Source organism: Equus caballus, chromosome 7, assembly GCF_041296265.1.
Source record: "Equus caballus isolate H_3958 breed thoroughbred chromosome 7, TB-T2T, whole genome shotgun sequence".
In the NCBI taxonomy this organism is placed as follows: domain Eukaryota; kingdom Metazoa; phylum Chordata; class Mammalia; order Perissodactyla; family Equidae; genus Equus; species Equus caballus.
In genome coordinates, this window is record NC_091690.1 from 63555232 (window position 1) to 63569206 (window position 13975).

At 35.7% G+C, this 13975-nt stretch overlaps 1 protein-coding gene and 1 pseudogene across 42 annotated transcripts in view; both read left to right on the top strand.

Moving 5' to 3' along the window:
- The window catches only part of DLG2 (discs large MAGUK scaffold protein 2), a 1837299-nt gene that overhangs the window by 1130840 nt on the left and 692484 nt on the right, over positions 1-13975 (top strand). The gene's annotated exons all lie outside the window — the stretch shown is intronic.
- Positions 12291-12476, top strand: LOC138925288 (KANTR integral membrane protein-like; annotated as a pseudogene).

Here is a 13975-nt window from a genome sequence, read left to right on the forward strand (position 1 = left end):
AGGCAGCTTACTTCAATGACTGCCTATTAGGTGCTAGGAGCTGGTGGGAAATTTATCCTATTAACTGTTTTAACCTGCACAACAATCCTGAGAGACTAAAGATAGTACTCTCAATTCAGAGATGAAGAGAGAGGTTCAGAAAAGAACTTTGCCTAACTCTCCGTGGTGCTGATATTCAAACCTGAGTTGGCCTGTTGTCCTTAGATGAACACTTGTTACCTGCTTGACGTTTGGATCATCTGTAAACTGAGAATGCTTTTCAGAATATAAATTAAACAAATATAAACGTCATTACACGAGAAGAAAAACTCATGCCCAAGTGTTTTTTAGCCTTGTTTAATAAGTTTTTAAATAAGTTGACTATAAGTTTAGAGATTAGCATTTTAATATTGATGTTTTAATGTTTTCAATGAGGGGACCGTATGTCCCATATCATTTGGAATGTATGATGTAAATTATCCTACACATGACTGGGTAACCCAGAGGTTAGACTTTATCTTAGCTATCAGTCAAGATAATCAATTTTAAGATTTGTGCATTGCCCATTTAGTCCAATTAGACACATTCTTCCTGTTTTTCTTCACCTTACTCATTCCGTATTATCTTGACCGTAACTTTTCACCTTATATCTGATCGTATTTCTTTCTTTAATCTGATATATCTGCGCTTGCCCAGCTGACTTCCAGTCATTTTAGTCAATGTTCAGTTGTGTGTGATAAAATCTACCTCATCTCCAAAATACTCAGAGTAAATTATAAGGAATTATGAGGCTTTCCTGGATCATTTACTGAGTTGGTTGCTAACAAAATTTTTATAAATGGTGAAACAATAATAACTGACATGTATTGAATGCTAACTGTGTGCCAAGAATCCTGCTAAGTGCTATGTATGCATTTTTTTCTAGAAATCTTCACAACTATGTGGGTTAGTCATTAGTCTCCTCCTTTTTAGATGAGACAACAAACTTCAGAGAAAGCCAGCAGCTTACCCACAGCAACACTGAGTGAGTGGCAGCATTAGAATTCAAACTTTTGCTGACTCACTCTCCAACTTTGCATTTTTACCACTGTGCTACCAAAAGCACAATGCTCACTTTCTGGAAGTTGAGCATTGCCTCTGGAGAGAGGCAAAATTGAATTTAATTCTGTTTCTACAAACAGCAAGCTTTGAAACCCTAGATATGTTACTCCATCTCTCTACCACTTCCTTTACTTGCCTGTTTAATGGGCACAATGCCTATATCATGGAGTTACTTGTTAAAAGACCTAGGACCTAATGAGTTTAGTGCTTACGTGGTATCTGGTGGCTGTTCAGTAAGTGTTAAATCCCTGCGTCTTTCCCTCACACAGAAAAATAATCACCCCTTTTGTTTCCAAAGTGTTCCCACATTTTTTATTTGAGCCCCTAAGATTCCTGTGATGACAGGGATTATTATCCCTATTTTATATTTGAGGAAATAAAGGCTCAGAAAAGTCAAAAGTCTTAGTTTTGGTCACACACACCTTGTAAGGAGCAGAGCAAGGACTTCACAGTTCTCACTCCTTTTGAATACACAATATTTGCCTCTTGGAAAAACAGGTAAAGTGAAGGCAAAACAAGGATGTCAGTAAAATCTAAAAGGTCCCTATATGAAAAAGTATTTTGCAAAAAATATGTGCACAATCTTCTATCCCTCTTTCCCCGAGAGGCGAAATATAGAAAGAACTCTGTCAGGAAGAAGAGTAGGCTCCATTAGGAAGGCTGCTCCCTTTGCTCAGTGAAGCCCATGATCTGAGTTGACATCTAATCGTACTTGCTTATTTCAGAGCTGCAGATATTCAGCCTTTAGTGAAGACTGTTTTGTAATAGGTTAGAGGCTGTACTGCGTATTATCAGACTGAGTAAACTTAGTTATTGAGAGTGATCTTGCTGATCCTTGTTAATGAAAAGCAGGAAGCCCCCTCATAAATGCATTGCTAAGTTATGGATCTGGTTACCATTCCCTATTGGCTCTCCAGCAAATTGCACTTTGAAACAGACTTTCTTTTTTTTGATCACCACACGGTCCCCTAAAACACTTAAAACACATAGACTGGAAGTAGAAATGGTGGATGCAACCTGCTCATAGTCCTGCAGTTTGCATTTAGGCTCTCAGAACTATTCCCCTCCCCTTGCTCACCATGCAAGTGAGACAATCATGTAGAGATGGATCATCTCTCATATTTATCTAGGATCCTCTCCTTCCTTCTCCACTGGGCTCCAGAAAGTTGGAGGGTAATATTAAAAGGTTGCTTGTGAGTCTGGATCTTAGAGTAAAGGTTCACTTATTTTAGAAGAATAACTTACTTCAACTCTCTCTCTGGGCCTAGAAAGATTACTCATTCATACTAACAGAGTGAGCCACATCACATATCCCCATGAGCTGGGATGCAGAGCCCATTTTTCTCTCTCTCTGTTTCAAAAGACTTAGATCCAGGTACTTTTTTGAGCCCCCACTGTCATTGCTGTAATGGGGTTTTTCTGTACTGAAAAACATAGGTCAATAAATGCCAAGGTTTGGTTTATTCTTGTAATTTTCCTAATTCCCTCACAATAGCTTGGACCAGTATTCTTTAATTTCAAGTTTGCGGCTTTACCCTAGAAGTAGTGTTGCCTAATGACTGTGCTTTTGTCTCCATTTTTGAAAGGGAAATTCTTTTGTTACATTTGGAAGAGCTTAAAAATGAAAACCTAAGGATTAGCTTTTTAATTAGCTATAATGATTAGAAACTCTTTATCACAGCAGTTTTCCTTTCATTATAAAAGGAAGTTGACGATTTCTGTTCAATTAGTGTTCATTGAAATGTTTTTTAAATGAAATTATTGCTGAGTAAAAGGACATCAAAAGGCAGATGACATGATTAAGGGCCTTACTTTTTGACTTTTTTATGGGGAGAGACTGCTGATTTTAAAGGAATTGTAAAGTCCACCAAAGATTGTATTTCTGCGTAATATTTAAGTTTCAGTAAATTATACAACTCAGTATCACAGAAGCTTCACCTCATTATAAATGTTTGTGATCCCTATGTCAACTCACCTTTAATCAAGTCAACACGGTTCAGTGAAATCAAATTTGCAAGGCTTATTTTAGTGAAATCCACGATTTGTGACTGTGATGCTGGCCTTTCAACGTCACTGATTTGACTTCATAGTACATGTGATCCCTGATTTACAATGGTTCAACTTATGATTTTTCAATGTTACATTGGCCCAAAAGGAATACACATTAAGTAGAAATCATACTTCAAATTTTGAATTTTGATCTTTTCCAGGGTTAGGGATACGCAGTACAATACTCTCTCGTGATGCTGGGCATGGCAGTGAGCCACAGCTCCCCAGTGGTCATGCGGGTCAACAACCAATACGTTTACAGCCATTCTGCACCCAAACGACCACTCTGTTTTTTACTTTTAGTACAGTATTCAATAAATCATATGAGACATTCAACACTTTATTAAAAAATAGGCTTTGTGTTCCATGATTTTGCCTAACTGTAGGCTAATGTCAGTGTTCTGAGCATGTTTAAGGTAGGCAAGGCTAAACGACGATGTTTGGTAGTTTAGGTTAAATTATTATTATTAAATGGATTTTCAACTTATGATATTTACAACTTACGTGGGGTTATAGGGACATAACCCCATCGTAAGGCAAGTAAGATCTGTATAATTTCAAATGATTTATTTCATCTAATTTGGTGTTTTGCTGTTAATACATTAACATTCTGTATACAACTTCATTTTGGGATGAATAGGCCTGAACCTCATGAGCACTGAGAATAAATGCTTTTGATGACTCTGAGACTTGGATTTATCTCATGTTCTAGCCTAGAAACACCTGTTTCTTGCAAATAAATCCTAGCTGAACTCCCTGCATCTGCAGTATTCACCTCTCCAGTCTTTTAACAAATAAGTGTAAATATTCTTTCAATAATAGATATTCTATCCTTGTAGCTTTTTATTGCCTAAAGTGTCAGACAGAAATTTATCACTGTCACTTCAAAAGCGTTCTAAGCTTTCTCCTTCCGGATAGCATTAATAATATTAATGATAATAATAATAATATTGATGATAGCCAACATTTATTTATTATTATTTATTTAGCACTCTTTTATGTTCTAAGAAATGTTGTCTTCTCAGTAATCCTAGGAGATTGATAACATCATTATTCATTATTATTATTCACAATTTATAAGGGAGAAAACTGGGAGTTGGTTGGGTTAACTAATTTTCCCAAATTCACACAGTATATAATGGACCAGATACTCAGACCCATTCACTTCCCCCAGCAAGATTTTTTGTTAATTATTCTTGTTCCAGTGCCTATAAGCTTTGCTTTACTAGAATCAAGGATTGTCTCTCTGCCCTCTCTATATTATTATTTTTTCAATCTAAACTCTCATTCTTTTGCCTTTTCACCAATGCTTGCCCCTCGTCTGCCCTAGTAATCCAGGCTCACTGCTTATTGGTTCTCACCTGACCCACTCATCTCCTCACATACATTGGAAACCTCAAAGTCATTATTAATGCCACCCTCTCCTCCTATGTGAAATAGACCAACAAGGTATATGTGTGTCTGTGTGTATGTGAGACAGAAAAAGAGAAAGTTGGAAAGAGGAAAGGAGAGAGGTAGAGGTAAGGGAAAGAGAAAAAGAGAGGAAAGAGATGGAAGGAGTGGGGAGAGGCAAGGAAAGAGAGAGAGAGACTTATGCAAACACTGACTAAAACATGTAGTTGCTACCCAGTGGCGATGTATTGATGAGAGGAAGGAAAAGGGAGAACAAATTCCCAGGGAGATTTACTTTAGGGTCATTTTGAAATCTTAAAGCAGTTGAGATAAAAATAAATCTGAAAATTCTATGGTGTTAACAGAGCAAAAGAGTCTTCCTAAGAAGACCAACGCCTTAGTCCTGGCCTTGCCACTATCTAATTGCATAATCATAGGCACATTCCAATGAGTCTGGGTCTTAGTCTCCTATCTGTAAAGTGGATACAACCATCCTAGTCTCACAGGATTGTTGTAAGAATCAAACGATATACGTAAATGATGATGAAAATGCAATGGAGATTGGGTTCTTGAGGTGCTTCTGAACTAGTGAGATGGTAAACATCTGACATATGTACAGAGCTTAGTGTTATGCAGAAACAGAAATATGTTTATGTAAAGGAGAAAGATTATAGCTAATGATTATTTATAGGGTGCTTTTTTTATGCTGGTCACATGAACCAACTCATATAATCCTCACAACCATATGACATAAATACCATTTTCAAATCCATTTTACAGATGAGAAAACTGAGGCCCAGGGTGTAGAGCAACCTGATCAAGGTCATACAGTTAAAAGGCAGTCTAGCTGAGATTCTAGCCCAGGAGATCTGACCCCAGCTCTTGTACTCTTAACTATCCACCCTGCCTCTGTGTAGACATGGGAAAGCATAGAGATTGCCTGCAGATGAAAAGCACTTTGCTGCCAGTAGGGAGATTCTAACATCACAAAGCCCATCAACATGGCTCCTCTCCACAGCCGAGGGCCACCTCTGGGTCAGGTATACCTCTCAACAGTGTGCCCCACCCTCAGTCAGCCACCTCTCTATTGGACATCAAAGCACTTAGGCCATTACAAAATATTTGTTTGGAAAAATAATTGAGTAACTGTGCTGTATAGATCTTGCTTTTCAAAACCTTGGAAAATAGAAGTGCATTAGGTATGCTGAAAGTGCCATTTAAAAGAATTTCTATTTCTAATTGAGATTTTTCTGCTTGGCCATACTTAAGCAGCATGGAAATAAAAGACAATTTTAATCAGACATCCTTAGAAGTTCTTTCATGTTCTAGTTAACCATTCTGCAGAGCCTTCATTAAGATCAGATTATCTTAACCTGTCATGTGATTGCTTTTCTCCAGGCTGTTTACTAGAGTGGACCACAAGGCTAAGAGTGCCATAAAAGCAAATTTACTCAGGAGAGTTATTGATTTTTTTTCCCTCTTGCATTTCTATTACAACTTGAGAAGCCTTAACCACCTCCTTCTTATATTTAAAACACTATGAGTTTTCAAAAGCATCAGAGTGAAGGATCATTGGAAGTCACTGTGAGGCTCTGAGCATTTTAGCCCTTGAGATAGAGCTAGGTGTATATTACAGTTGCATACATGGCAAGGACAAAATTCAGTGGAGAACTTAGAATGGAGGGAGGTAAAGTAATCTGAGAAGGTTAAAAAATGGTAATGGCAGTGAAATGATATTTGCTGATAAGAACTGAGAGAGGTAAAACCTAAATTCAAGTCCCATGTCTACCATTTATTGATAGTGTGATTTGTGTGCCTGTCATTTAACCACTCAGTGTATCTGTTACCTCAATTTAGGAATGGGAGTGCTACTTCTGGTTCCGTCTGATCTTTGCAATCATCAAATTCGTTAATTTATTCGACAAATGTTAATTGAGTACCTATCTCATATTAGACACTATGTATATACAGGTGATACAATGATAAACAAAAGAACTCTTCTGTATCCATAATGGGGTAGTCTAATGGAGAGTTCCACAATAATCTAGAAGTCACAAAAAAGAGGTTAACATCTAGTGGTTTATAACAACGATAAGTTATACACCTATAAAAGAATTTTATAAACTATGTTCCAAGAAAAGCAGTGAGAGAATGTCCTGATCAAGGTCTAGGGCAGTGAGTCTTAACTGGCTATGATTTTGTCTCCCAGGGGACATTTGACAACGTCTGGAACCTATTTAGTCATCACAACTGGGGGAAGGGAGTGCTACTGGCATCCAGTGAGGAGAGGACAGGGATGCAGCTAAGCCTCCTACAGTGCACAGTGGAACTGAGATTTGGAGGATAAGTAGGAGAGAATTCTGGAGAAGAAGTGGGAGAATATTTGAGACAGCATAACTCACATTTGCTTAGGAACCAACACGAGAATGAGCTTCATCATATCTTGAATACTGGGAGTGAGCCTGTGGGGCTGGGGTACACAGAGGAGGGAGATGGTGCAAAATGACATTAGTGATTGGGCAGGGTTAGACCATGCTGGGTCCAGAAGGTCATGCTGAAATGGATTTTGGGTATTCCTGAGATGAAGGCGTCTGGCTTGAGCAACTGAGTAGAAGGAGCTGGGATTTACTGGTTAAGGAAATGAAAGAGAAGCAGATTTGAGGGGGAGGAAGAAGGATAAGAGCTCAGATTTTAAAGGTGTTAAGTTTGAGATATCTGTGAAATACATGAGTGACGATGACCAGCAGGCAGCAGGATATCCAATTTAGGAGAGAAATCTGGGCCAAGAATATAAATGAGCAAGTCACTGGCATGCTAATATTAAAATGAGTGAATAGAGACTGGTAAAAAGTAAAAAGGAAGAGAATCCTACTTGGGAAACTGTTTTGACAATTGAAGCTTGCTCTACAAATGTAGGGAATTCTTGTTATTATCAACATCAAGTACAATACTTTCCACACTCATCCATTTATTTAACAAATCTTTGCTCTCCCTCATCATATGCTAGGCAGTGTGCCAGGGCCTGGACATAAACAGATGAAAAAGATTGACATTTGCCCTCAAAAAGAGTCAAGAAAACAAGTGGGAGGAGAGATAAATTAAATTCTAATACTGTCCTATAAATGAGTTCATGTAGCTTTTCTTCTGTCAGGAGGGTCCAGAGGAGAAGGGCTGAGGGCTCTCAAAAGGGGAGAAGATGATGAAGACAGACTTTTATCTGTGTCATCAAAGTTCTATCCGGGATAGCCCCAGCTTTAACTCTGGCCTGAAGTTTAAGATGCTGTGATCTATTGTCTGGTAGAACTATGTTCAGAGGAGGCCCTGTGTCCTGCCTCCTTCAGTCTGCTTCTCCAGGACCACCTGCTTTCTTTTCCTTAAAGTACTGGCCTTATGCTCCAAAGATTCTGCAGAGTGTATGGAACAGCACTCTACTAGAATGACTTGCATCTCTTAAGCATGTTTGAAGTATGACTGACTGATTGATTGAATATATAGCATGATTCTTTATTATATGAAGGTTTATATTCCCATGGGTCACATCATATGCTTTGAAACACTGTGCATACAGTAAAAGTTCATTTGCCCTTTTACCCTGGTACAGTCGTGTGAGTCTTGCCCCATCAAAAAAGAAGTGTCACTCTCTTAAATAGGAGAAAATGGGTCAGATGTGAGTTTTTGATAATAAGAGCCATGGCCAAATTCACCATAGATCTTTGAAAATACAGAAGATCTTGATAAATATACTAACATATGTTTTTGAAATGTTAATAAGCTTTTATCTATTTGAGGCCCCTTGATAACAATAATATCAAGAGAACGCTGAAAGAGTCTATGCTATTCTAGGCACTATGCTGGCAATGGCTGTGCATTGGCTTCTTGTCTCTCATCCTGCAGTTTAGTTGGGGAGACTAGAAATAAAAAGTAAATAAATAAATAAATTTCAAATTAAGATGGGAACTGTGAAGAAAACAAATAGGGTTGAGAGAGAAAGAACACGAGGAGGATCATACTTAGACTGGGCTGTAGTGGTGGTCAGGGAAGGTGAATCTACAATTACCTGTATATTTACTGATCACTGGTCATACATTTGGTATGAATGTATGAATTTGTCTTCGATGTCACTTACTTATTATTCACTTATTTAATTCTCACTTATTAAATGAATTAATAAATTAAAATGAAATTAATTTCATAAACACGAATAATAGTGCTAACTGTGTGCCAGGGCTCTGCTCTAGATTTCTACAAGTATTAGTTTATTTAATCCTCAACAATCCTGTAAGTACTGTTATAATCTCCATTTTACAGATAAGCAACTGAAGCAAAAAGAAACTAAGGGACTTGTCCAAGGTCACGTGTCTAGTAAGTGGTGAAGCAAGTTACATTAGCCTCTGTGGACCTACTTCTCTATCTGTAAATTGGGAATAATACCTTCGTGGGGTTAAGCGGGGTACTGCATAAAAAAACAGTTTTTTAAGAAGTAAAATGGTAGACTTCTATCCTTATAATTTTAATACCAATTATGTTGTCATTATTACAATATGTAGGCTTTGAAATTTAAATACCATGAAGAAACAAGAAATTTTAAGATGAAAGACTCTACCCTTAAGAGAGTTTACTGTCTTACTAGAGGGAGATTACCAGCATGTATGATAATGCACAGTTCAAAACTAATGGAATGTTTTCGCTAAATTTAAGCCCATGCCTGTAAGTGCTTAGTGGAGAAGAAAATGGGATTGTTGAGGATTAAATTATATCCATAGATCACTGGATTATAGCTCTGAAAGACATTTGAGAAATGATTGAGTGTAACTTCTTCAATTTATAGATGAGTAATGGAAATTTGTCAAAGCAAAATGACTGAACCAAGATGTTACAGCTAATTAGGGCAAGAATCGTAACTAAGAGTAAGGCCCCTGGATATGAAACCTCAGCCCTTTTCTCTGGTTAAACTTATTTATATCCTTTACTTCCCTTCCTGCCAGAAGGTCATTGCTTTCTAACCCCCTCCCCACCTAGAAGCGATGGACTGAGCTACAAGATTATAAAATTAAATGATAGCAGCTTGTCACTTTGCATAACACCCAGGAGAGTGAGACATTCTGATGGTTTTTCTGGGAACTTTTCAAGAAATTTTTAAAAATAGCTTGAATGAGGTTTAATTGATATTCAAGGAACTGCACATATTTAAGATGTACAGTTTGATAACTTTGGACATATAAAACCATCCATCCAAAATAATGAACTTATCCCTCACCTTCAAAAGTTTCTTCATGCCCCTTTGTAATCCATCCAACTAACTCTCTCCCCCGGCCACCTTACCTCCCCATTCCCAGTTTCTGCTCTGTCACTATAGATTAGTTTGCATTTTCTAGAATTTTATATAAATGAGATCATACAGTATGTACTTTTCTGCCTGTCTTCTTTCATTCAGTGTGATTATTTTTAGATCCATCCATGTGTTGTGTGTATCGATAGTTCATTCCTTTTTATTGCTGAACAGTATTCCATTATATTGATATATCACAATTTTGTTTGTCCACTTGCCTGTGATGTTGTTTCTAGTTTTTCACTTTCACAAATAAAACTGCTGTAAATATTTTCATACAAGTCTTTGAATAGATATATGCTTTCATTTCTCTTGGATAAATACCGAGGAGTGGAATGGTTAAATCATGGTGAGTTCGTGTTTAATTTTTTAAAAAACCACTGAACTGTTTCCAAAGGGATTATACCATTTATATTCCCACCAGCTGTGTATGAGAGGTCTAATCTTTAACATCGTCACCAACCCTTGGTATGATTAGTCTTTTTTAATATTAGCTGTTCCGCTCGGTGTGTGGTGGTATTTTAATTTTCATTTCTCTAATAAATCATGATGTTGATTATCTTTTCACATGCTTATTTAATACATGTATTCTTCATTGGTGAAGTGTTTGTTAAAATGTTTTGCTCATTTTTAGTTGGATTGTTTATTTTCTTATTATTGAGTTCTGAGAGTTGTTTATATATTTTAGAAACAAATCCTTTATTATGTATGTGGTTTGTAAGTTTTGCTTCCATCCTGTGGCTTGTCTTTTCATTCTTTTACCAGTGTTTTTCAAGGCACAGAAATTTTCAGTTTTGGCAATGTCCAGTTATCAATCTGTTCTTCTACAGCTGTGCTTTTGGTGTTGTAAATAACCTAACATCACAAAGATTTTCTATGTTTTCTTTTAGAAGTTTTATTTAGGTTATGCATTTAGGTCTATAATCTATTTTGAGTTTATAGGTAGTGAGAGGTGTATATTAAAGCTTATTATTTTGCATATGGATACCCAATTGGTCCAACATCATTTGTTAAAAAGATTACCTTTTCTCCACTGAATTGTCTTTTTACCTTTGTTGAAGTCAGTTGTCTATAGACATGTGAGTTGATTCCTGGAGTCTCTATTCTGTTCTGCGGATCTATTTATCTATCTTCATGCCAGTGCCACACTGTTTTGATTACCTTAGCTTCATAATAAGTCTAGAGAACATGTAATATTTTTTCTCTAATTTTATTTTTCCTTTTCAAAGTTGTTTGGGGAATTTTATATTCTTTGAATTTTCATATGATTTTAGAATTAGCTTGTCGGTTTCTCCAAAACAAACAAATAAGCAAACAAACAAATAATCTTGCTTGGTTTTTATTTGGATTGCATTTCATTGAATCTATAAACCAATTTTTGGAGCATGACATCTTAACAATATTGAGGTCTTTAATTTCTCTCTGGAAAACTTTGTGGTTTTCAATATACATGGCTTGCACGTGTTTTATAAAGTTTATCCCTAAGTATATTTTTTATCTTATTGTAAGTATTATTATTTTTTATTTTAATTTCCATTTATTTATTGCTAGTATAAAGAAATACAATTGATCTTTGTATACTGATCTTGTATCCTGCAACCTTATTAAACTCATTTATAAATTCTAAAATTTGCCTTAGATTTTATGAGATTTTCTACAGTTATATCAAATATAAAGAAAGACACTTTTATTTCTTCCTTTCCAATATTTTTTTTTCTTGACTTGTTGCACTTTCTAGAACCTCCCAAATGATGCTGAATAGAAGTGGTAAGGAGGGACATCCTTATCTTGTCCTGAGAGTATTTTTTTTAAACCAGGAATGAATATTTGTAAATTATTTGTAAAATATTATTTCTGTGCCTATTGAGATGATCACATGGTTGGTTGGTTGTGTTTTTTCTTTAAAAACATTTTAATATAATGAATTACTTTGAGTTGTTTTCAAAGATTAAACCTTCTCAGTCATGATGCATTATCCTTTAATATATTGTTGGATTCAGTTTGCTAAAATTTTGTTTAGAATTTTTGCATATATGTTCACGACAGCATATAAATATTTGCTTTTCTTGTAATATCTTCATCTGGTTTGATACCAGGGTAATGCTGGCCTCAAAAAGCAAATTGGGAAATATTCTGTTCTCTTCAGTTCTTTGGAAGCATTTGTGTAGAATTATTGTTATTTCTTCTTAAATGTTTGGTAGAATTCATCAGGGAGGCTACCTGGACCTGGAGTCTCTTGGTGATAGGTTTTTAATTACAAATTCAATATCTTTAATAGATATGTGATATGGCTGTTTAGGTTACTTATTTTTCTTGAGTGAGCTTTGTTAGTTTATATCTTTCAAAGAATTTGTCGATTCCATCTAAGATGTCAAAAGTATTGGCTACAGTCTTTTAAAGATTTACTTATTAGCACTTCGTGATTGTAGGCTCTGTGCTGATGCTACCTCTCTCATTCCTGACTTTGATAATTTATTTCTTCTCTCGTTTTTTTCTCATTAGTCTTGCTAGAGGGTTATCAGTTTTGTTGATATTGTCAAAGAACTAGCTGTTAATTAGCTCTTCTAATCTTTTTAATTTCCTTTCTTCAGCATTCTTTGGTTTTAATTTGCTATATTTTTTCTAATTGTGTAAGGTGCAAGCTGAGATCATTAATTTGAGACCTCTCTTCTTTTCAAATATAGGTGTCTTGTACTATATATGTTCCCTTAACTATAGCTGTAAGGGCGTCCAACAAATTTTAATATGTTGTGGTTTTATTTTCATTCAGTTCAAAATACAATCTAATTTTATTTTGATTTCTTCTTTAACCAATGCGTTATTTCGAAGTACATTATTTAATTTCCAAATATTTTGGGAATTTCCAGAGATTGTTCTATTATTGATTTCTAACTTGATTTCACTGTGGTCAGAGAATATACTTTATTTGACCTGAATCTTTTTAAACTATTGAAATTTGACTGATGGCTTAGAATATGTTCTAGCTTGGCAAATGTTTCATGAACACTTGAAAAGAATGTGTGTGTTTTTCTGTTGTTGGGTGGAATATTTTATAAAGGTACATTAGCTCAAATTAATGAAATGTTTTTATAAAGATTTTCGAAATCCTTACAGATTTTCTGCCTGCTTATTCTATTAATTATTCAAAGAAGGGTATTTAAAAATCCAACTATAATTATAGATTTCTCTATTTCTTCATGTTCATTTGGTATCTCTAGAAGATCAACTCTATTCCCTTAACTCAGCAAGTCCACTGGGTTCCACTTGGATCCCCCCTCTCTGCAATGTGGTCTGGACATTCAAGGTTGTAGATGGAGCAGTCATAGGACTGACTTGTTTGTTTCCTTCCTCTTAGAGTTCACTCTTCTTTGTTGTCTGATATCCATTCCTGAAATTCATTGTTTCATATATTTTGTTCAGTTTTTTGGTTATTTCAGGTAGAAGTATAAATTCAAGCCCTGTTACTCCATTTTTACTAGAAGTACAATTGTCATGAAGTCATATTTAAACTAATCACCAGTAAAAAGCGTTCAAATGCAGACCTGTCTATGCATGGCAATACCACCGTATGAAAAGTACTGATAGACATTCTGAGGTCTGTAATCTAGTTTAGAGCATCTCGATATATTTAGATATGATTGACATGTGGTCTAGTGACTAAGTGTTTAACAGAAAAGTGGTAGGCGTTACATATCAGGCATTGTGCCAAAAGGAAGAAAATATGTACACTCTATTTTGTGAGCAGGGGCAAATGCACCCTGAGTGGTAGTTGAAAAGAAACAGAAGACTGAAATTATTTAATGCCTATCTTTATATTCCTTGTTCCTAGCATAGTACTTAGCACATAGTAGAGCTCGATAAATATTTGTTAAACTGAACTACGTAAAATATTTGATAACGTAAGATTCATGGTGGATCTCACTTGAATGTCGAAGGTAATAGATTTTAAAACTTATAAAAGTGACTAGGTGTGAGGGCAAAATATGTTACATATACTTAATAAAAACTAAGTAATTAACTAAGTAATATGACTGAAATGATTGAGACACTTAAAACTTCCACAAGTATATCAATGTACCTATTTTAAAGAATGAGGAATAAATATATGGAATTTGCCACCTCATA